Here is a 22,735-nt window from a genome sequence, read left to right on the forward strand (position 1 = left end):
TCTGAAGAGAACACCACAGCCATTCACTTGGGTTCTCAGAGGAGTGCATCTTTCCACAGTCATTTTGTGTACTTAACAGGGACTTTTGGTGTTAATGCGACCATTGTAGCTTAGATGTACTTTGTAATCAATGTTAATCTTTAAATCTATGTGCATTTGTTAAGTTAAGGAGGGAGTAAAGGAGTATTGTCTTAGAATTCAATTTTTCCATGTTTAATCATTTTTGTTCCTGTTGAAACTAACAATCCTATTACTCTGTACCTCCACATTTTGTGGCTAGACAGCTGGTTTATGATGCAGAACAAGATCAGCAGCGTGGGTTCAATTGCTGTACCAGCTTACCCGAACAGGCGCCGGAATGTGGCGACTAGGGGCTTTTCGCAGTAACTTCATATTTGTGACAATAAAAGGTTATTATTGTTGTTATTATTATTAAAAACTAAATAAAATATGTGGTCTTTTGAGCCAGCGTTCCATTTTGGGATCTTCCTGTTCAGTTATGTCATTAAGTGGGATCTTAAAAGTTATAGTTAGATTCAATAATTGGCCTTCGTATTCATAAGCTTATCTCTGTCGATTTATTTTAATTATCGAAGATGGCTATTGCTGTGTGCGTAAAGTCACCTATAGTGCATTCTGATGTGGCTGTGGAGTCCAATTGCAGACATACATGACTTTCCCATGCTGCAGGCAGGCTTGTTCTTCTTTTCATTGGGACTGCCTGGTCTTGTTTTTAATCTTAGTTGCCTGTATTTGCTGTTTGAAGGAAGTAATGCCATTACTTGAGATGGTTCTTCAGGTAGTTCCTTCTTGCGCATTTTTCTCCCAGTTGTGGTGATCATGTCAGGTTCCCTGAGGTTTGCCTTCAAATAGTCCTTGAACCTTAGGCCTACCTTGCAGGTGGTGTCCAAGTTGAGGTTGCGAATACGTGATCGGCTTAAGGATTTCATCATCAGTTCAACATGCCCAGACTATTCCTGAGATAGCAAGGGGGAAATCCCCATCAAATTTCCAGATGCTTTTCCATTGACTAGTTACTGAGTAGGGTTGTCACTGCCCCAGGATTGAATAGGTGTTTCCAGGAATTGAAGGTCAATGACCAGGACACTGCAGGGTAGAAAGAATATCTGTGGTACATGAATAAAGATTGTCATTTTTTGGGGGTATATTTCTCTGTCCCAGATATAAAAATATTGAAAATGGGGGGGGGGGGGGGGGGGGGAAGCCATTTGACTGACAACCCAGCATCCGGGTTTTTTAGCTTTCCAATTAGCATAGGAATTAAGTGCATGACAAGGACAGATTGGTTGGCTGACTAATGGCTGGAATGTGATGAAACCTCCAGGAATATATGTAATCACAGCTTGGGACCCTACTACTGTGGGGTGTCCATATTTGTGTATCACTTCATAGCCATCAGAGATCAAAATCTTGGAACTTCCTATATTACATCACTCTACCTCCAAATCTAGACTTTCGTAGTTCGAGAAGGATCATCAGCACCACCTTGGTGGCAACTAAGGATGGATGGTAAATGATGGCATTGCTACTGGCACTCGTATTCAAATAATTAATTAAACAAAAGCCAGGCACTCGCCTACCTATGATATCCCTCATGGCCAATGTCATTCTGATATCACCTAGACTAGGGGCTGTCAACCTTAATGACAAGAGGATCCATTTTTAAAATTTAGTCAAAAATGCAACATCTGAAGGATGGGCGGCATGGTGGCACAGTGGTTAGCACTGCTGCCTCACAGCGCCAGGGACCTGGGTTCGAGTCCGACCTCGGGTGACTGTCTGAGTGGAGTTTGCACTTTCTCCCCCGTCTGCCTGGGTTTCCTCCCATATTCCAAAGATTTGCAGGTTAGGTGGATTGGCCATGATCAATTGTCCCTTTGTTAGGTGGGGTTACTGGAATCGGGCAGAGGAGTGGGCTTAGACGGGGTGCTCTTTCAGAGAGTCGGTGCAAACTCAACGGGCCGAATGGCCTCCTTCTGCATTGTAGGGATTCTATGAGGATTCTTTGAAGAGCTGCAATGCTGTTACTCAAAAGCCAATGATAATTAAATTCAAGACATTTCAGCAACATGTTAAATGTTTTTTTTAACAAAAGTTGTTAATTGAATGATACTGCCACACTGCTTTTAAAAATACATTTTCATTGAAGAAACTTTTCATTATAACAAAATAATACCACACTATACCATCAATACATAAAGGTACAATGTAAAAATAGCACAATCAATACTCAACAACCCTATTAAACCCAACCCCTCAAACGTATAACTAAACCCCACCCAACAGTTGACGGTGAATAACTCTGAAAAAGGAAATTAATAGCTGCCATCTCGAGTAGAACCATTCTACCGACCCCTTAATGATGTACTTGTCCTCCAGATATGAGAATTCCATTAGGTCACCCAACCAGGCGAAGGCACTGGGCGGCGTTAAAGATCTCCACCCAAGCCGAACTCTCCTCTGGGCTATCAACGAGGCAAAGGTGAGAACAGCCGCCTTCATCTCCATCTGCATCACCGGCGAGTTCAGACCCCAAAACTGTCCACCAGCGGAAAAGGCTCCAGTTCAATATCAAGAATCTCGGATATGCTGTTGAAGAAGACCCAGAAGCTTTCAAGTTTAGGACAGGACCACAACATGGTACGATTCGCTGGCCCCCGAGAACATTGCTCGCACTTAACCTCCACCACCGAGGAAAAATAACACACCCTCGCCTTGGTCCGATGCACCCTGTGCACCACTTTGAACTGAATCAAGCTGAGCCTAGCACATGAGGAGGTAGAATTGACCCTGTGAAGAGCCTCACTCCACACCTCTGCATCCAGAACCAGACTCAGTTCACCCTCCTACTTCTTCTTCACCTCATCCAAGGCAGGATCTGACAATAAATGTCCGAAACCCGCCCCTCACCCGTATCGGCCAGAGGATAAGATCTTATTCAAGAGCGGGTGCCAAGGGAAATGAAGAAAACTCCTTACACAAGAAATTGCGAACCTGGAAATAGCTAAATAAATTCATCCTCGGGACTGGGAATTTGTCCAGCAGCTCCTCAAAACTGGCAAACCTACCTTCCACAAACTGGTCTCCAAACCATTCCAGACCCACCATGACCTAAAACCGCTAACAACAATTTGCAGTCAAGCTTAAAATGTTGACTGAACTGCCTCCAAATGCTCACCCCTACTGGACTTGAGGTAAATTCTGCAAGGAAAAATGGAAGCCAGGCAGTTACCAAAGCCCCCAGGCGAGAACCACTACAAGTGCCTGCCTCCATCTGCCCCCATAAGGAATTTGGCTCCTTAAGCCACCCCAGTGCTTTTTCAATATTGCCTGCCCAGTAATAAAATAGCAAATTGGGTACTAAGTCACCTGACTATCTTGCTCTCTGTAGAAATGTCCTGCGAATCTTTTGGGGCCTTGCCCGCCCAAACCCCCTTGCTTTATCCCTCTCCATTCAGTGGAAGATCTTAACGTTATAGCCAATGGTCGATAGCCAAGGCAAACAAAAGTGGAGACAAAGGAAAATCCTGCCTCGTACCCATATTCAACTGAAAGTAACCCAAACTCGAGGCATTTGTGTGAATTTTTACAATGGGGACCCTGCAGATAACTAATCCAAGATGTAAATTTTGGCCCCAAAACCAAACCCCTCCAAGAATCTGAAAATGATACCGCACTCCACCTATCAAATGCTTTTTCAGTGTCCACTGAGACAATTACCTCTGCTTGGGTGCTGGAGAGGGAGCGAGGACAACATTTAATAATCAATGGGGGCAGCACGGTAGCATAGTGGTTAGCACAATTGCTTCACAGCTCCAGGGTCCCAGGTTCGATTCCCAGCTTGGGTCACTGTCTGTGCAGAGTCTGCACGTGCGGAGTCTCCCCATGTCTGCGTGGGTTTCCTCCGGGTGATCCGGTTTCCTCCCACAATCCAAAGATGTGCAGGTTAGGTGGATTGGCCATGATAAATTGCCCTTAGAGTCCAAAATTCCCCTTAGTGTTAGGTGGAGTTACTGGGTTATGGGGATAGGGTGGAGATATGGGCCTGGGTAGGGTGCTCTTTCCAAGAGCCGGTGCAGACTCGATGGGCCGAGTGGCCTTCTGTACTGTAAATTCTATAACGTATGTTGGCTGACAGCTTCCAACTCTTGACAAACCTGTCTGCTCTTCCGAGATCACCTCTGGAAGGCAGGGCTCCGACTGCAGTGGCAGCAGTTTAGCCAGAAATGTAGCATCAGCATTCAACAAGATTGGCCGATTCAACCCACATTCTGTAGGGTCCTTATCCTTCTTCAGAATCAGGGAAATCGAGACCTGCGCCAAAGTAACTGGCAATACCCCTGGGACAAGGAATCATTAAACATGTCCAATATCAGAGGGCTCAACTGCTCCGCAAATTTCTTATAGAAATTGAAGGGGAATCCATTTGGGCCCGGAGATTTACCCGACTGCATTAAACTAATACATTCCTTAATCTCCTCAGGGCCCAACGGGGATTTCAACTCGTCCCTTCTCTCCCTCTCCGCCACTGGGAAGGATAACCCCTCCAAACACTGCATCATGAGCAAACCCTTTCCGGGTGCTCCGATCGATAGAGACTTTGATAAAAAGGCAGCGTTGATCTTCAGTGGGGTCGCAACCAACCAGCCCCCTGAGTCCTTTACCTGCACAATCTCCAGGGAGGCAGCCTGCTGCCTCAGCTGGTGCGCTAAAAGGCGACTGGCCATCCCCAGTGTTCACAGAATGTCCCCCTCGAGCGTCGCAGCTGGCTCACCGCCTTACCCGTTGAGAGTAACTCAAATTGCGTCTGCAATTTTTTCCCACTTGCCAGTAGCTCTGATGTAGGGGCAACTGAGTACTGGAGGTCCACCTCCAGGATGGTATCCACCAGCCTCTGCAGCTGCACCCTCCCAATCCTTTCCTGGTGTGCTATCTTGCCCCTAATGACCATCTTAAGGGCCTTCCACAACGTAGAAGGTGAGATAGACTTAACCCAGGTGGGATCAGAGATTTGGTCTCGATCGATGCAATCGAGGGTCCAAAACACAATTTATGTCCTCCCCATTCCCGTACCAGCCTCCCCGGACAGGCGCCGGAATGTGGCGACTAGGGGCTTTTCACTGTGACTTCATTGAAGCCTACTCGTGACAATAAGCGATTTTCATTTTCATTTCATTTCAAAATCAGCTGGTGTGAGTCCAAGTCAGGAAGAGATGCCCTAAGCTTGTTAATAAAACCCACGTTATACACATTAACTAGAACCGTCGCGGTGCCCACCAAAGACCTGCAAAGAGACACATATCTCACATTCGGGTCTGCCAAGATCTTCGCCTCCGAAAAAGGAACCCTTTTGTTCATCAAAACTGCAACCTCTCCTGGGCCCTACCATCGAAACCTGGGTACAATGTTAATAAAAGTTTTTAAAAAGGTGAATAAAGCCTTTTAATTCCAATCAAAATGGATTCAATTGACTAAGATCAAAAGCTGCAGGTCCTGAATGATCCTCGGGTGGCTCCCGAGCTGCAGATTATCAACCCCTTATCTAATCTTATCCCTGATAAATGACCACTTAAGCAAGGACCATCAGGTAGCTAATGTCTAGTCAACACAGTGGTTTTACCACTTTTCAGTGTGTGGGAATAGGGGAGGTAGTGGCCTAGTGGTATTGTCATTGGACTAGTAAACCAAAGACCTAAGGTCTGGGAAGCTAGGTTCAAATCCCGCCACAAGTGGAATTTGAAGTCATTAAAAATCTGGAATTAAAAGTCTTTAATGATGACCGTGAAACCATTGTCGATTGTTGTCAAAGCCCATCTAGCTTTAGGGAAGGAAATCTGCCATCACCCAGTCTGGCTTACATACAACTCCAGACCACAGCAATGTGACTAATTCTTAAACAGCCCCACCAGGGCACATTAAGAAGTCTCACAACACCAGGTTGAAGTCCAACAGGTTTATTTGGAATCACTAGCTTTCGGAGAGCAGCTCCTTCATCAGGTTTCACTCACCTGGTGTTATAAGACTTCTTACTGTGCCTACCCCAGTCCAATGCTGGCATCTCCACATCATGGCTACCCTCGAGGGCAATTAGGGATGGGCACTAAATGTTGACCTGGCCAGCAGAACCCATGGCTCATAAAAATATATTTTTTAAAAGTTCACTGCAAATTCTGATAAACTCCTATCATTCCAAAAACAATTCTGTATTCATATACGGGAATGGATATGGTCCACTAGTAAGTCAATAAATAAAGCAGTAGGGGATGATGAATTTTCCCCCTGCACCCTCCTGCCCCACAATGTCTAAGGACCTCCGTTTGAAAATCAATATGTGGCACACCGTTATGAGTGGTACCTGCTGGAGAGGGCAGCAGTAAATGGGTAGAGTGAGCATATAGTAATAGGAGCTGTGTACTCACAGTTCAACGCCGGCATCTCCACATCATACTCACAGTTGAGCAATGGTTTACCTCTCTTGGGGCCAATTACAGAAGTAATGAATGCTATTAAACTATGATGCGATTCAGAATAAATCATTGGTTTTGGTTTCAATTCCGTGGGTTATTTTGCAATAAATGGCCGCCAACCCATTAACGGCCAGGAGGGATTGGCAGAAAGAGTACTTGAGAGTTGTTTAAGTGAATCCAAATCCTTTGCTACTGATTCTTTTGACGGTTGTTGTTGGGGAAATGCTCTTTTTGCTGGAAAGTGTAGATAAAACTTTTGTTCTTTTCATTTCTCTGGCATTTTACAGCAAATGGCAGGCTCTGGACAACCAGCTTCCAGTTATATTAATGTAAAAGCACATACTGAGAAGTGATCCAAGGCAACCCATTATCCAAATTTCCTTTGTTAAGTTTGAGGAATTGTTTGGGCCTTTGCACTGGAGCAGGGCAAAGGCACACCAAGTCCTCAATCTTGGAAGAGACTTTGGTGTTTGAGAAGCACCCATAGAGCCATAGTTTACAGCATGTAAACAGGCCCTTCGGCCCAACTCGTCCATGCCGCCCAGTTTTTACCACTAAGCTAGTCCAAATGAAATGAAATGAAATGAAAATCGCTTATTGTCACGAGTAGGCTTCAATGAAGTTACTGTGAAAAGCCCCTAGTCGCCACATTCCGGCGCCTGTCCGGGGAGGCTGGTACGGGAATCGAACTGTGCTGCTGGCCTGCTTAGTCTGCTTTAAAAGCCAGCGATTTAGCCCAGTGAGCTAAACCAGCCTCTGCAGTTGGCCCATAACCCTCTATGCCCATCTTACCCATATAAATGTCTAAATGCTTTTTAAAAGACAAAATTGTACCCACCTCTACTACTGCCTCTGGCAGCTGATTCCAGACACTTTCACCACCCTCTGTGTGGAAAAAATTGCCCCCCTGGACCCTTTTGTATCTCTCTCCTCTCACCTTAAACCTATGCACTCTAGTTTTAGACTCCCCTACCTTTGGGAAAAGATGTCGACTATCTACCTTATCCATGCCCTTCATTATTTTATAGACCTCTATAAAATCACCCTTAAGCCTCCTGGGAAAAAAGTACCAGTCTGTCCAGCCTCTGCTTATAACTCAAACTGTCAAGTCCTGTAGCATCCGAGTGATGGAACCATCAATTCAGTGAACACGTGTAGTTGGATCTGAACAGAGGCTTTAATACACTTACAACAGAGCCAGCCTAGAACATAGAACATAGAACGATACAGCGCAGTACAGGCCCTTCGGCCCTCGATGTTGCACCGACATGGAAAAAAAAAACGAAAGGCCATCTAACTACACTATGCCCTTATCATCCATATGCTTATCCAATAAATTTTTAAATGCCCTCAATGTTGGCGAGTTCACTACTGTTGCAGGTAGGGCATTCCACGGCCTCACCACTCTTTGCGTAAAAAACCCACCTCTGACCTCTGTCCTATATCTATTACCCCTCAATTTAAGGCTATGTCCCCTCGTGCTAGCCACCTCCATCCGCGGGAGAAGGCTCTCGCTGTCCACCCTATCTAACCCTCTGATCATTTTGTATGCCTCTATTAAGTCACCTCTTAACCTTCTTCTCTCTAACGAAAACAACCTCAAGTCCATCAGCCTTTCCTCATAAGATTTTCCCTCCATACCAGGCAACATCCTGGTAAATCTCCTCTGCACCCGTTCCAAAGCTTCCACGTCCTTCCTATAATGAGGCGACCAGAACTGTACGCAATACTCCAAATGCGGCCGTACCAGAGTTTGGTACAGCTGCATCATGACCTCATGGCTCCGGAACTCAATCCCTCTACCAATAAAGGCCAACACACCATAGGCCTTCTTCACAACCCTATCAACCTGGGTGGCAACTTTCAGGGATCTATGTACATGGACACCGAGATCCCTCTGCTCATCCACACTACCAAGAATTTTACCATTAGCCAAATATTCCGCATTCCTGTTATTCTTTCCAAAGTGAATCACCTCACACTTCTCCACATTAAACTCCATTTGCCACCTCTCAGCCCAGCTCTGCAGCTTATCTATGTCCCTCTGTAACCTGCAACATCCTTCCGCACTGTCTACAACTCCACCGACTTTAGTGTCGTCTGCAAATTTACTCACCCATCCTTCTGCGCCCTCCTCTAGGTCATTTATAAAAATGACAAACAGCAACGGCCCCAGAACAGATCCTTGTGGTAAGCCTATTCGTCGTTGAACTTCAGATGAACTGGCAGGCTGGCTCTAAGGCACTGATCTTTATGCATCGGTCCCAGGGGGAGGAGTCCTGGGCGGAGCCAAGGAAGGAGCCCAGTACAAACTCTCGCGTACTCCCAGAGCGACTCCCCCGGTGGTCGGATAGTGCAACTGCACTTACAATGGTGGATAGTGAACATATATACACGGAGTTATATTGGCAACTATATACAGCATTGATCTTACAACGGGTAGATAACGAATATATATACATGGAGTGATATTGGCAACTATATATAGTGTGAATCACATTCACCACACCGAGCAAATCTTTTCTGCACACTTTCTAGTTTATTAATATCCTTTCTATAATAGGGTGACCAGAACTGTACACAGTATGGCCTTACTAATGTCTTGTACAACTTCAACAAGGCGTCTCAACTCCTGTATTCAATGTTCTGCCCAATGAAACCAAGCCGAATGCCTTCTTCACCACCCTGTCCATCTGTGACTCCAGTTACAAGGAGCTATGAACCTGCACTCCTAGATCTCTTTGTTCTATAACTCTCCCCAAATCCCTACCATTAACTGAGTAGGTCCTGACTCCCGATTTGATCTACCAAAATGCACCACCTCAGATTTATCAAAATTAAACTCCATCTGCCATTCATCAACCCACTGGCCCAATTGATCAAGATCACGTTGCAATCCTAGATTCTCGTACCGGCCTCCCCGAACCGGCGCCGGAATGTGGCGAATAGGGGCTTTTCACAGTAGCTTCATTGAAGCCTATGTGTGACAATAAGTGATGATTATTATTATTATATAACCTTCTTCACTGCCCACTATGCACCAATCTTGGTGTCACCTGCAAACTTACTAACCATGGGCGGGATTCTACGACCCTCCACCGGAGATTTGGCGGGGGCGGGAATCGCTCCGTGGCGGTCGGCGAGCCCCCCCACCCCCGGCGATTTTCCGGCACGCGATGGGCCGAAGTCCCGCCGCTGTCATGCTTCTCCCACCGGCGTGGATCAAACCACCTATCTTACCGGCGGGAGCAGGCGGCATGGGCGGGCTCTGGAGTCCTGGATGCCCCCACGGTGGCCTGGCCCACGATCGGGGCCCACTGATCGGCGGGCGGGCCTGTGCCGTGGGGGTACTCTTTTCCTTCCGCCTTCGCCATTGTCTTCACCATGGCGGAGGCGGAAGTGACCCCCTCCCCTGCGCATGCGCGGGGATGACGTCAGCAGCCGCTGACGCTCTAGCGCATGCGTGGACTTCCGCCGGCCGGCGAAGTCCCGTCGGCCCTGGCTGGCGTGGCGCCAAAGGCCTTCCACACCAGGCGGAGTGCCAACCACTCCGGTGCGGGCCTAGCCCCTCAATGTTAGGGCTTGGCCCCTAAAGGTGCGGATACTTCCGCACCTTTGGGGCGGCCTGACGCCAGAGTGGTTCACACCACTCCATCACGCCGGGACCCCCCACCCCGCCGGGTAGGGGACAATCCCGGCCCATGTCTCCTAAATTCTCACCCAAATCATTAATATAAATAACAAATAAAGGGGGCGGCATGTGGCACAGTGGTTAGCACGGGGCTACGGCGCTGAGGGCCTGGGTTCGAATCCCGGCCCTGGGTCCCTATCCGTGTGGAGTTTGCACGTTCTCCCCGTGTCTGTGTGGGTTTCATCCCCACAACCCAAAGATGTGCAGGTTAGGTGGATTAGCCACAATAAATCGCCCCTTAATTGGAAAGAAAATAGTTGGGTACTCTAAATTTATAAAAAAATAAATAAATAACAATTAACAGTGGACCCAGCGCTGATCCTTGAGGCACACCGCTGGTCACAGGCCTCCAGTTTGAAAAACAACCCTCTGCAGCCACACTTTGCCTTCCGTCGTCAAGCCAATTTGAATCCAATTGGCTACCTCACCCTGTGGTTAAGAGGAGCTATGCATGGAAGCAGAGTACATACCTAAGGTACTGAATGAACGCTTTAATCGCAAAACTTCCTCTTTGCTTTACTGAAGCTATCCATCACCTCTTTCTATCTTTTTCAGTTATTTCAAAGCTGTGGGCTTTCACAACAATGGTAATATGGCGCTCTGTAGCACTGCAATAAAATACATTCTTGTGAGCTAGAAGCGAAGTATGGGCTGGAGCAAGGGGAAATGTTTAGATACATGCAGGTTCGAGATTTTGCTAGAAAGGAGATACAGAACTTCCCGGTGGAGCCGGCCTCCACATTGCTGGAGGAGGTGCTGACGACAGGAGGACTGGAGAAGGGGGGTAGTGTCAGCGGTTTACGGAGCTATTTTGGAAGAGGAGAAGACACCACTAGAAGGGATCAAAGTAAAGTGGGAGGAATTGGGAGAGGATATGGAGGAGATTCGGGTGTGAGCTGCCCCGGAGAGTGAATGCCTCCACCTTGTGCGCGAGGTTGGGGCTGATACAGCTAAAGGTGGTATACAGAGCACACCTCACGAGGGCGAGGATGAGCCGATTCTTTGAAGGAATAAAAGATGTGTGTGAACGTTGGGGGGGGGGGGGGGGGGGGCGCTAATCACGTTCATATGTTTTGGTCCTGTCCAAAGCTAGAGGATTACTGGAAGGAGGTTTTAAGGGTAATTTCTAAATTGGTGCACGTGAAACTGGACCCGGGCCCCCGGTTGGCCATATTCGGGGTGTCGGACCAGCCGGGGTTGGAAACGGCTGCGGAGGCAGATGTTGTAGCCTTCGCCTCATTGATCAACCGAAGGCGGATCCTGATGGGATGGAGAGCGGCCTCTCCACCCTGTGCCCTGGCGTGGTGGGGGAACCTGTTGGAATTCTTGACTCTTGAGAAGGTTAAGTTTGAACTGAGGGGAAGGATGGAGGGGTTCTACAATTCATGGGCATTATTCATTCTGCACTTTCAAGAACTGGATCACATCGAACATTAGTTGGGGGAGGTGGGTCGGAGGGTTGGGGGGAGGGGGTGGTGCATGTTGAGGGAGACTATTGTTGATTCCTGATTCCTTTTTGTCATTTGTTTATGTGAACATGCGGGCTAATGTTTGGCGTTTGGTGGGAGGATAGGATCGTTGTTATTGATATGGGGATTGACATATTTGTTACTGATTATTGTTTGTTGTTGGTGGGTGTAAATTTGGGAGAAAATGTGAAAAAGGAGAATAAAAAATATTTTAAAAAAAAATACATTCTTGTGTCTCAATTGTTGTGTCTTACTGAAAATGATTATGGTAATGTCAAACATTTCACTTTGACAATACTAGCCTCAAATAATTATTCAGCATTTCTAGGAGTTTCATATGTTTTATTCCGCACTGTCGCCGGTTGAGATTTGGATAGATTCTCCTGTAATGTAGAGACTCTAACACACCTGCCTCTGAATCAGAAGGTTGTGGATCAAGCCTTTGCGAGAGGAACGTAACCTCAACTATCATGTAATACAGGAAGTGTTGCACTACTGGAGGTGACGTCTTTCAGATGTGATGTAAACTAAAGCCTTGTCTACCTAATGATATTAAAAATGCCACAGTGCAAATAGAAGAACAGCAAGGGGTTCCCCCTAATCTTGATTTTTATAAAAAGTATATTTATTGAGGTTTCATATAATAACAATATAGCAATCAACCAACGAAGATGTAAGATTACAAAGTCAAAAAGTTACAAACAAATCCCCAATATAAAAACAAACTTAGGCTAAACGCTATAACTAAACCCCCTAACAGCTGAGTGTCTAGATTCATAAAAAAGGAAATAAAAGGTTGCCATGTAAGGTAGAACTTCCCCACTGACTCCTGATGGTATATTTATTTTTTTCCAAGTGCAGAAATGACATTAAGTCGCCCAACCAGGCAGGGACACTGGGCAGAATGGGAGACCTTCAGCAAAGTAATATTTGCCTCCGGGCTACCAGTGAGGAAAGGCAACAACATCCTCCCTTACCCTAGAGTGAAGCGCCGGTGAGTCTTGAGACCCCATGGACATAGCTCTAGAACCACCCAAAGAATCTCCGATATAGTGTTGAAAAGGAAACCCAGAAGCTGGAAAGTTTGAGGCAGGACCAAGTCTCATTCGTCTGGTTAGCTGGGGCAAGCGAAGAACGATTGCAGTTGTCCTCCTCGATTGGAAAAAAACATCCTTGCATTGGTTAAATGCATCCTGCGTAACACTTTGAACTGGATTAAACTCAACTGTGCACAAGAGGATGTGGAGTTGACCCTGTAGAGGGCCTCCCTCCACGCCTCATCAGGACCCAGTTCCCTCTCCCATCTTGCCCTCACCCTAACCAATGGGATGCGGTCCGAAGAGAGAATATGGCGCAGGACTTTACTGCGTGCTAATTTATTGTCATGTTTTTCAACATAACAAACATAACTCGACTTCAAAACAAATTAATTGAAGCTTTTCACAACCTAAAGACATGTAAGGGACTCAATCAATACTTTATTTTATAAACAGAAAGTGTTATTAAGATGAAATGAATAATATACTCTTTTATTTGTACTATATAGACACCCAGGATATCGGGAGTTGAAAGAGAATTGAAATATGTGCATTATTCTGTATTGGCCTAAGATATTAAAATTGAAGGGAATATGCTCCTTATTCTATAGTGTACACTGAGATTGCTATGTTTAAATTATATCCTTTATTCCTTGAAATTTACATTGATAAAATTTCACAGGAAATCTATATAAAATTTAGTTTATTTATTATGGTCTGTGGCTATTTTTTAAAATAAATAAATATTTATCAGTTGGAAGCATCTCTCATCAGCATTTTTCAGGTGGAGCTAGGCACACTTATACTGTGGTTGATTTAACAGTTACATTGTTGTCCTGCATCCTCAATAACCATTTTCTTTGCTGTATTTGCATCTTTATAACTTCACATTACTGGACAGAGTCATTGAAATCTAAGCCAGGTGAGCTATGCCTCAGCTATAGTTGACCTCGGCATTGCTGCAGTATGGAGAAAAGAAACATTGGCCAAATACCCCAATGAATATTTGAAACCATGAATAAACAGACCCAGGGATACTAGATGGCGCAGTGGACGAGACGGTACGCTTTCAACACTGGGAATTTGCTTCTAATCCAGTCCAGGCTATAGGAAGAAATTCCTTCTGCTCTGATGGCTACAAATATCCTAATATGAGAAATATTTGATCAGCCTCTGCTCAATTTCTAGTTTGTGGGATTCCAGAACACAAGCTGCCCTCAATTTACAATCAAACTGAATCTGAGGCTACAGTAGGCTATGGAAAATATGACTTTGCAAGGAGGGCACACTTCTAAGTTTGGAACTGAGAGAATTTGATGAGCCAGCGAGAGCTAACACCTGATACATAAACTAAGTTCCATTTCCTAGTCCTAACGTACTTCACCCTATGATAGCCAAAAATCAAATTCTAACTGAAAAAATATCAAAGTGTGTTGTCATTATTAGAGTCTCTTATTTATTGTTACTGTAGAGCTTCTGTTTATCTGCCTTTGTGAAGGAATTCCCCTTTACTCGAAGCAGATAGTGGAAATTAGAGCATCAGTGACAGACATCTACATTAACCTTGTATGTACAATGCAACAATATGGGGACAAGAATATAGACAACAGTACAAATAAAAGAAGCATTATGTAGTTTTACTTCCTAGAATTGGTGAACAAGTAACAAAACAACTCCATAAACTCTGACAGATAATTGTGACAGTATTTCAAAAAAAGAGATTGTTTTACCTGTCACAAATATTTGGAGCATTACTGATATGTACTAAGCAATTGAAAAAAATATATAAATAGATCTTCTGTTGCCTTTGTTTATAGTAAGTTGAAGATGGGAATATTATAGAATACAGAGTAGACGAGAATTTGTTGGGGATTTATTGTGCGCACTCATACAACTGTGTAAGTAACCTAGAAACCTGTGGCAAGGAGGAGATATAAATACCTTGGGAATTGCATTTCTTCCCTGTTTGCTGGATGATTTGTACTGCTCCATGTTGGGCATGGAGAAAATGATAAATCACCTTCAACTCCCTCACAAGTTTCAAAAGATTGCTTCAACTTATGCTGTTAAAGGAAATTAAACTCGCCATAGAAAGTTAGGACTGGTATGGAACCTTTTGGTGATGAAATTTATGTTTCTGCAATGTCCCAACCGTAGTTGCCCAGAAAGGGAACAATTAAAACTGTGGAGTCACATTCATGCAAGTAATGAATTATTCCTAGAGAGTTTTTTAAATTCAAATTTTACATTTTCTCTCTCTTCCTTTCCGTCCATCCCCTTCTGTTCTGTATGTAATCTGACTCTATTTCCCCTTGTTTCTTTCTTCCTCATTCCTCTGTTTATTTATCCTTAAATTTCACAAATTTGAGTAAGGCATTTGACAAGGTCCCACATGGCCGACAGATCACAAAAGTGAAATCCCATGGTGTATAGGTGTAAGTGACAAGCCGCATCCAAAACTGGCTCAGCAACAGGAAACAAAAGGTAATGGCTGATGGATGTCTTTACAAATGGAAAGCGGTTTCCAGTCTCATAGAATCATAGAATTTACAGTGCAGAAGGAGGCCATTCAGCCCATCAATTCTGCACTGGCCCTTGGAAAGAGCACCCCACTTCAGCCCATGCCTCCTCTCTATCCCCGTAACCGCGTAACTCAGTAACCCCACTTAACCTTGGACACTAAGGGCAACTTATCATGGCCAGTCTGTGGTGATATGCATCACTGTAAATACACAAGGGGTTAATGTAGATACACGAGGGCAATGTAAATACACAAGGGGTTAATGCAAATACACTAGAACTAAATAAACATGAGAGGGAGACATCATGACACACAGACATTCAACCATAGGCCAGTAAGATAGGACACGACCAATGGGCAGTCAAGACACTGCGGGTGGGTCGTGGGCGGGTGTCGGGAGGGTTGCGGAGCCATTGTCCGCGGCGTTCCCGAAAACACAAATCCACGCGCAGCAGCCGGCCTTTCATAATGCTGGCTGCAAGCGGCCGCGAACATGTTAAAATAAAATTTGTCCACATTGCGTGTGCGCGCGATCATCATGCGCAATGCGGCCGAATTTTTTTGAACATGTTCGCGGAATGCGCATGCGCGCATGGTGATCGGCGCGCATGCGCATTCCGCGAACATGTTAAAATATTCGTCTGCATTGCGCATGTGCGTGCGATGATGGGCGCGCATGCACAGCCGGTAATTGGGCACGCATGCTCAGTGCGGCCGTTATTTTTTTAAACGGTTGCAGGTTTTTGTTTTACAAGTTCTGCAGTGGTTTTTATTCATTTATTCATTTATTTTATTCATTACGTTTTTTTTTCTTTTATTTTATTCATTTTATTTTTTTACAAGTTTGGGGAGGGTTTATTCATTTTTTTCATTTCTTTTATTCATTTTATTAAATTTTTTACAAGTTGGGGGCAGGGTTTATTTCATAAAATGTTACTGGAAAAAAATGCAGAACTTTGGACATACTTTCCGACACTGGGAGGCTTCACCTTCATCCAACAGGTTCCATTGGAGGAGCACTTACGAGGGCCAAAGGGACCCAAAACCATTTCCTCTATTTTTGTCAGCAGCAAACAAGGTAAGAGAAAATGGTGGGCCGCGCAAGTCGGCCAGTGTGGGTCGGGAAGGTCGGCCGGTGTGGGTCGCGAAGGTCGGTCGGCGTGGGTTGCGAAGGTCGGCCGAGTTGGGTCCTGAAGGTTGGCTGGTTGGTAAAAATGGGTCCCCGGAAAAAAAGTTTGAAGAACACTGATTGAGTTATTATAGTAAGATTAGCAGGAGAGTCGAACTGAAGTAGGAGAATTGTTAACTGTTCAATAAATGTGTTAAATCTATCTCCAAGTCTGAACCTTCCTTTGTCAGAGTATACATCAAGGAAGCAGCTTATGCTACGTGAAGAAGCATAGCACAACACAGTCCACCTAACCTGCACATCTTTAGACTGTGGGAGAAACCGGAGCACCCGGAGGAAACCCACGCAAACACGGGGGGAGCATGCAGACTCCACACAGTCACTTGATGTCGGAATTGAACCTTGGTCCCTGATGCTGTGAGGCAGCAGTGCTAATCACTGTGCCACATATATTCTGGTAATTGAGTTGGAATCATCCAAAGTCTCCAATTCTATCTCAAGAGTTATAAATGGGTTCCAGACATGGGAGTTGCCCATCATAAGTCCAAATTCCTAGACAATTACGCGCAGTGAGTCAATGGGATGTCTGAGAGGTCCCCCTGTGGACCTTGGGGGAAACCTTCGGGGTACGATTAGTCAGATTAGTTGGATGTTCTGGGCCATATATGGAAAATCGGACAGGCATTCATATGTGTAGAACGGTTTATATAAATACCACTTTGTTGACAATCTGTTTACAAACTGTTTACAATCTATATAAATGATCTGCAAGCAGGGACAGGGTGTAACATAGCAAAATTTGGGTAGGATACTAAAATAGGTGGGAAAGCAGGCAGTGAAGAGGAGATACAGTTTACAGACGGATATAGATCGGCAAAGAGATTGGGCAAAAATCTGACAGATGGAGTTTAATGTGGATAAGTGTGAGGTTATCCATTTTGGCTGAAAAAATAGAAAGACAAATGGTCATCTTAATGGAATGCAGATTCAAGATGCATCTGGCAGAGAGATCTGGGTGTCTTTGTTCATGAATCGCAGAAAGTGGGTATGCAGGTACAGCATGTCATAAAAAAGCCAAATGGAATTTTAGCGTTTATTGAAAAAGGACAGGAGTACAAAAGGAGAGCGGTATTGTTGCAATTGTATAGGGTGTAGGTCAGACCACATCTGGAGTATTGTGTCCCAGTTTTGGTCTCCATATTTGAGGAATGATGTGGGGGCATTGGAGGCAGTTCAGAGGAGGTTCAGAGGATTGATTCCAGGGAAGAAATGGTTGACTATGACCAGAGATTGAACAGTTTGTGGTTATACTCACTGGAGTTTAGAAGAATGCGAGGGGATCTGATCGAGGTATATAAAATACAAAGAAAGATTGATAAAGTAAAGATAGACCAAATGTTCCTCCTTGTGGGGCAATCTAGAATGAGAGGTCACAGATATAGGTTGAGAGGCGGCAGATTTAAAACTCAGATGAGGAGGAACTACTCGCAGAGCGCGGTGAATTTGTGGAACTCACTGCCCCATAGAGCGGAGGAATCTGAGTCATTAAATGGTTTCAAGAAGGAGATAGAAGATTTCTGATAAAAAAAAGATATAGGGAACAGGCAGGGAGGTGGATTTGAGACCAGGAAGAGATCAGCCGTGATCTGATTGAATGGGGGAGCAGGCTCAAAGGGCTGAATTACCTACTTCTGCTCCATATTCCTATGTTCCTATGTTCCTCTATCCTGTATCATTGCTTACAATGAACCAAATGTGATGATGGACTGTGGAAATGGGGAAGGTTTCCACATTTCCAATAAACAAATTTGAAAATGGGTTTGAAAAAGATCTGTCTTCAGGAGGTTTCCTCCAATGCATGCAAGTGTACAAGGGGTGGTGCTTATAGCAAGTCCTGGCAGGCTCTGTGACAGTTTTGCTGTCAATTATAAGCAAAATCATGACACACAACAACGGTTGAACTTCAGCCCACCATCTTCTGCATCTCCAGGCTCCAAATAATGACGCTGGAAACACAAGTGAACGTCACATTGAGGATTCTAACATAGGTACAGGTCTCTGACAGAAAATTTGTGTTTCAAACACAAGAAAGAAAGACAGACTTGCATTCATATAGCAACTTTTCAAAGCCTGAGGATTTCTCAAAGCACTTTACAGCTACCCAAGTAATTTTAAAAAGCAGTCCCTATTATAAAATAGGAAATTAGGTGGCAAATCTGCACACAAGTGCCATGAAATGCAATGTGGCCGCGACCAAATAATCTGTAATTTTTTGCGATGTTGATTGAAGAATACAATATAGGTCAGTACGCTGGGAACAACTTGCCTGCTCTTCGAAATAATGCTGTGTGATCTTTTACACTCGCCTCCGAGGACAGGCAAGGCTTTAGCTTAATTTCTCATTTGAAATGCAATTCTATAGATCAGGTTCATGTTTACAAATTTTTTGGTATATTTATTATGCTACTAAACTCCTTTCCTTCTGCAACCCTTGGCTTTGTGAAGAGATAATGGTTGTTTGAAAAATATTTTGAGAAATTTGATTGGTTTTTTGTCTCTTTTTTAAAAATTAGTGGCTGTAGTTGATTGAAATTCAAAGAATTATGAATCAAAACTGAGCTCTGTGGGTCAGGAGTGACCAACACGGCATGTTCCAAATGCAATATTTGTATATACAGTGGCAGATATAGGAAATGTTACTTTTAGAATACACTGTCAAGCTCTAGATATATGACACACTATTGGTAGAAATTAAAATGAAAACCGAACAATGACTTGGAGCTTAAAATTTACAAGTACCTTCCAGTCTGCAATTAAATACCGATTGACTTCGCCCTCTATTTAACACCAATTAGACGTGATGGCCATGATGGTCGCATTAGCAGAAGAATAATACATTGGCAAAGATGGCAAAGGCCATCATTGTGCATGATTTAAGCAAAATATTCCTCTCTGTTGATTGCAATGACCACAGTTGCACGTCTCGGGGGGTAAGCTGAATCCTCGCCCTATGTCTCAGTACACTTTTGTCATAGCAACTTGCCTTCTAATATTTAACTATATTGTCCATTTTCAAAGTTGGCATTTGTGCGGTTAATGGTATTCCCAGTTAAATATACTAAGCCATATAGACCAGCTTTTATTCCCAGGCTGGTTTATCTCGAGCATAGCTTCAGCTGGGGTTCTACAATTGATATCGATGTACCTGAAATGGAGAAGGAAAAAAATTTAGTCAAGATTTCAACTCCTAATCCCATCCAGTGACTTTCTTGAAAGTGCTCATGAATGGCGTTGAGCGAGGACAGATTTCGGTTGGCTAACAATCCTGATCTAGACTCTGACAAATATTTTTTTTTTATAAATGTTTTTATTCAGTTTTCATATTTTATATTGAACAAATTACAAATTGTTAGGAGAGAAAAAAAAACAAAAAAAAAACAAACAAACACGCAAAAATTAACATACATATTTACAGGTAAGCATCTTCGTAGTAGTAACTGCGCCCGCCCCCCCCCCCCCCCCCCCCCCCCCTCCCAACATGTTTATTTAGTTTGGTTTTGGGCCTTAGCTAGCCATCGAACCCCCGTACCGAACCTGTAGCCCCCCCCCCCTCCCGCTACCTTCCCCCGACTATTCTTCCTCTTGTACATTGGCCACAAATAGGTCCCGGAACAGTTGCATGAATGGCTCCCACGTTCTGTGGAAGCCGTCGTCCGACCCTCGGATGGCAAATTTGATTTTCTCCATTTGGAGAGATTCCGAGAGGTCGGACAGCCAGTCCGCAGCTCTGGGCGGTGCTGCTGACCGCCAGCCAAACAGGATTCTACGGCGGGCGATCAGGGAGGCAAAGGCAAGGGCGTCCGCCCTCCTCCCCAGGAATAGATCTGGCTGTTCTGAAACCCCGAAGACCGCCACTATCGGGCATGGCTCCACCCTCACTCCCACCACTTTGGACATAACCTCGAAGAAGGCTGTCCAGTACTCCACGAGTCTGGGGCAAGACCAGAACATGTGGGCGTGGTTGGCCGGGCCTCTTTGGCACCGTTCACATCTGTGACTCTGACAAATATGCCCACTTATATGTAGGACTGCCAACTCTTCAGGATTACCTTGGAATGTCTAGGAATTAAATACTAATCTTCGGACACTGATGCGAACAACCCAGGTGAAAAATCATTGGGTCAATAGAATTTAAAAAAAAAAACTTTTTGAACATTTTTAACATCAGACATATGGGTGGCACTGTGGCACAATAATTAGCACTGCTGCTTCACAGCACCAGGGACCTGGGTTCAATTCCTTGGGTTCAAGAGCCTTGGGTGACTCTTGTGTGGAGTTTGCACGTTCTCCCCGTGCCTGCGTGGGTTTCTTCCGGGTGCTCCAGTTTCCTCCCACAGTCCAAATATGTGCAGGTTAAGTGGATTAACCATGCTAAAATTGCCCATTAGTATCCAGAGATGTGTAGGTTAGGTGGGGTTACGGGGATAGGACGGTGAGTGGGCTTAGGAAGGGTGCTCTTTCAGAGATATGGTGCAGACTCGATTAACCAAATGACCTACTTCTGCACTGTATGGATTCTATGGAAAGGCCTGTTTGAGTGACGGTCAAGAATTATTCCATCAGTAAATGAAGAGTCTGGTGGTTCTCTCAGTGGCCATTGAAATGAAGGGAATGTCCAATCAGAGTTCACAGCGCTACTTGTATGACACCGTGGCAGCACTGGTAACTATGAAAATGCATCCCACAAGAACTTTCAGAGTAAGGAAAGCTGACAGAAAAAAGGGGAACAAAAAGAAAAAGGCTGAAGCAAGGAAGCTTGTGCATAATCCCATGTACCTTCTATTATTCATCACAGTGTGTGCTAATCTGCTGGTTGGGAATCAAAACATTCACACTGTGCAGATGGAATCTTCCAGCAGTGTGGATCTGTGTGTCTTCAGATCTTACCTGCTAGCGTCTTGTCCTAACGTGAAAAAGCACGCTGTTTACTGTCGCATTGGGATAACAGCTACTGTAAGCCTGTGCTAATGATTCTGGCAGACTGATGTAACATACGGTCCCCAGATTTATAATAACGGTGTAGTCTTGGTGTGCAGTACCTGCCTTTTCTCTTTCCGAGATTTCATTAAAATCACCTTTTGTGGCATGAAGGGTAAAGGCTGTGAAACAAGACTTCAGTCCCGTCCACTGTTTAATTCTATTCTTGCAGCCCAGTAGACATGAAAGCTCAGTGTGATTGAAATATGAAGATGTCACTCCCCTCCCCCATGCACAGCTTTTTCATTGACCTTGTCAAGCTGAAAAACAATTGGGATTCACCAATGTCTTAGCAAAGCCCTAACGAGAGAGAACAGCTGACAATTTTATGTCACTTATTGCGGCCTCTTCGTATTTCAAGTATTACAGACAGGATAGGGTTTAATTCTCCTCACTACCCCTCCATAAACAGGAAGGTATTTTGATTTCCCTCTTTTTAAGCGGTGGCTTATTTCCCAACCCCCTCAGTTTTAGTGTGATCCAATTTTTGTTAATAACTTCACAGTAAATTCCAGTTAGGGGAAACTCAAGAGGGGTGGTTTATTTCCACGCACAAACACGAGAGGAGAGGTACAACATAGCCCCCTTTTTCACTCATATTCAATACAAAAAGGGTTGGGGGGGGGGGGGGCAAAGAGAAAGAAAGAGTTAACGGCTAAAGACCACAGAGTAAACAATTATTATTTTATGTGAGTCCAGAGTCTACAACCTTCCCACTTTGGCTTTTTTTTATCTGTGAGATTGTTAATGTTTCAACTATTAAGAATTTGAAAGGAAACGTGCAGCGTCTTTGTCCTCGCAGGCTGGTAGTCTTCATTGGCCAAACCTGCCTTAGGAATTGTAGTTGGCCTTGTATAATTTCCTTTGAATTTGGTGTATTCTTTCACAGAGGTCGGCAGGTTGAAGGCTGAAGCTGGATAATTCACTTACCCAGTAAAGATGACTTCCACAATGGGTTTGGTACACAGAGATCAATTAATTTTGTAGGCACTGGTGCAGAAGCTCAGAAGTTCCAGTAGAGACAGTGTAGATCTGGACCAGGCATTCACCTGGACCAAGCTCTTGTTCTGTGCTTCTGCTTTCTAGATGGAAGATGACAGACTGATTAGCAGTACAGCAAGACAGCATTACAGGTTCTTTCAGCAAGGGGTAATGTCATACACTTCAACCAGCCCACTTTGACTTTTTTTTCATCTGTGAGATTGTTAATGTTTCAACAATTACAAATTTGAAAGGAAAGTTGCAGAGTCCTTTGTCCCCACAGACGGGTTGTCTCCGGTGGCCAAACCTCGCTTAGGAAATGCCAGTGGCCTTTGAATTTGGCTTCTGCTGCTCACAAGTGTTAGTCTCTGCTCATAGAGAA

General features: G+C 44.5%; 1 protein-coding gene and 1 long non-coding RNA gene across 16 annotated transcripts in view; one reads left to right on the forward strand and one right to left on the reverse strand.

The window, feature by feature from the left end:
- The window catches only part of cacna1ab (calcium channel, voltage-dependent, P/Q type, alpha 1A subunit, b), a 617,073-nt gene that overhangs the window by 167,362 nt on the left and 426,976 nt on the right, over positions 1 to 22,735 (forward strand). The gene's annotated exons all lie outside the window — the stretch shown is intronic.
- Positions 1 to 22,735, reverse strand: part of LOC119957093 — a 120,964-nt gene that overhangs the window by 7,489 nt on the left and 90,740 nt on the right. For 5 of the 6 annotated variants that reach the window (XR_005458745.1, XR_005458742.1, XR_005458743.1 and 2 more), the window contains one exon: positions 22,303 to 22,454. The exons of the other annotated variant lie outside the window; for it this stretch is intronic. This is a non-coding gene — a long non-coding RNA (uncharacterized LOC119957093). The remainder of the gene's footprint in view (positions 1 to 22,302; positions 22,455 to 22,735) is intronic. 6 annotated transcript variants of the gene reach the window in all.

This window comes from Scyliorhinus canicula, chromosome 25 (genome assembly GCF_902713615.1).
Source record: "Scyliorhinus canicula chromosome 25, sScyCan1.1, whole genome shotgun sequence".
Taxonomy (NCBI): domain Eukaryota; kingdom Metazoa; phylum Chordata; class Chondrichthyes; order Carcharhiniformes; family Scyliorhinidae; genus Scyliorhinus; species Scyliorhinus canicula.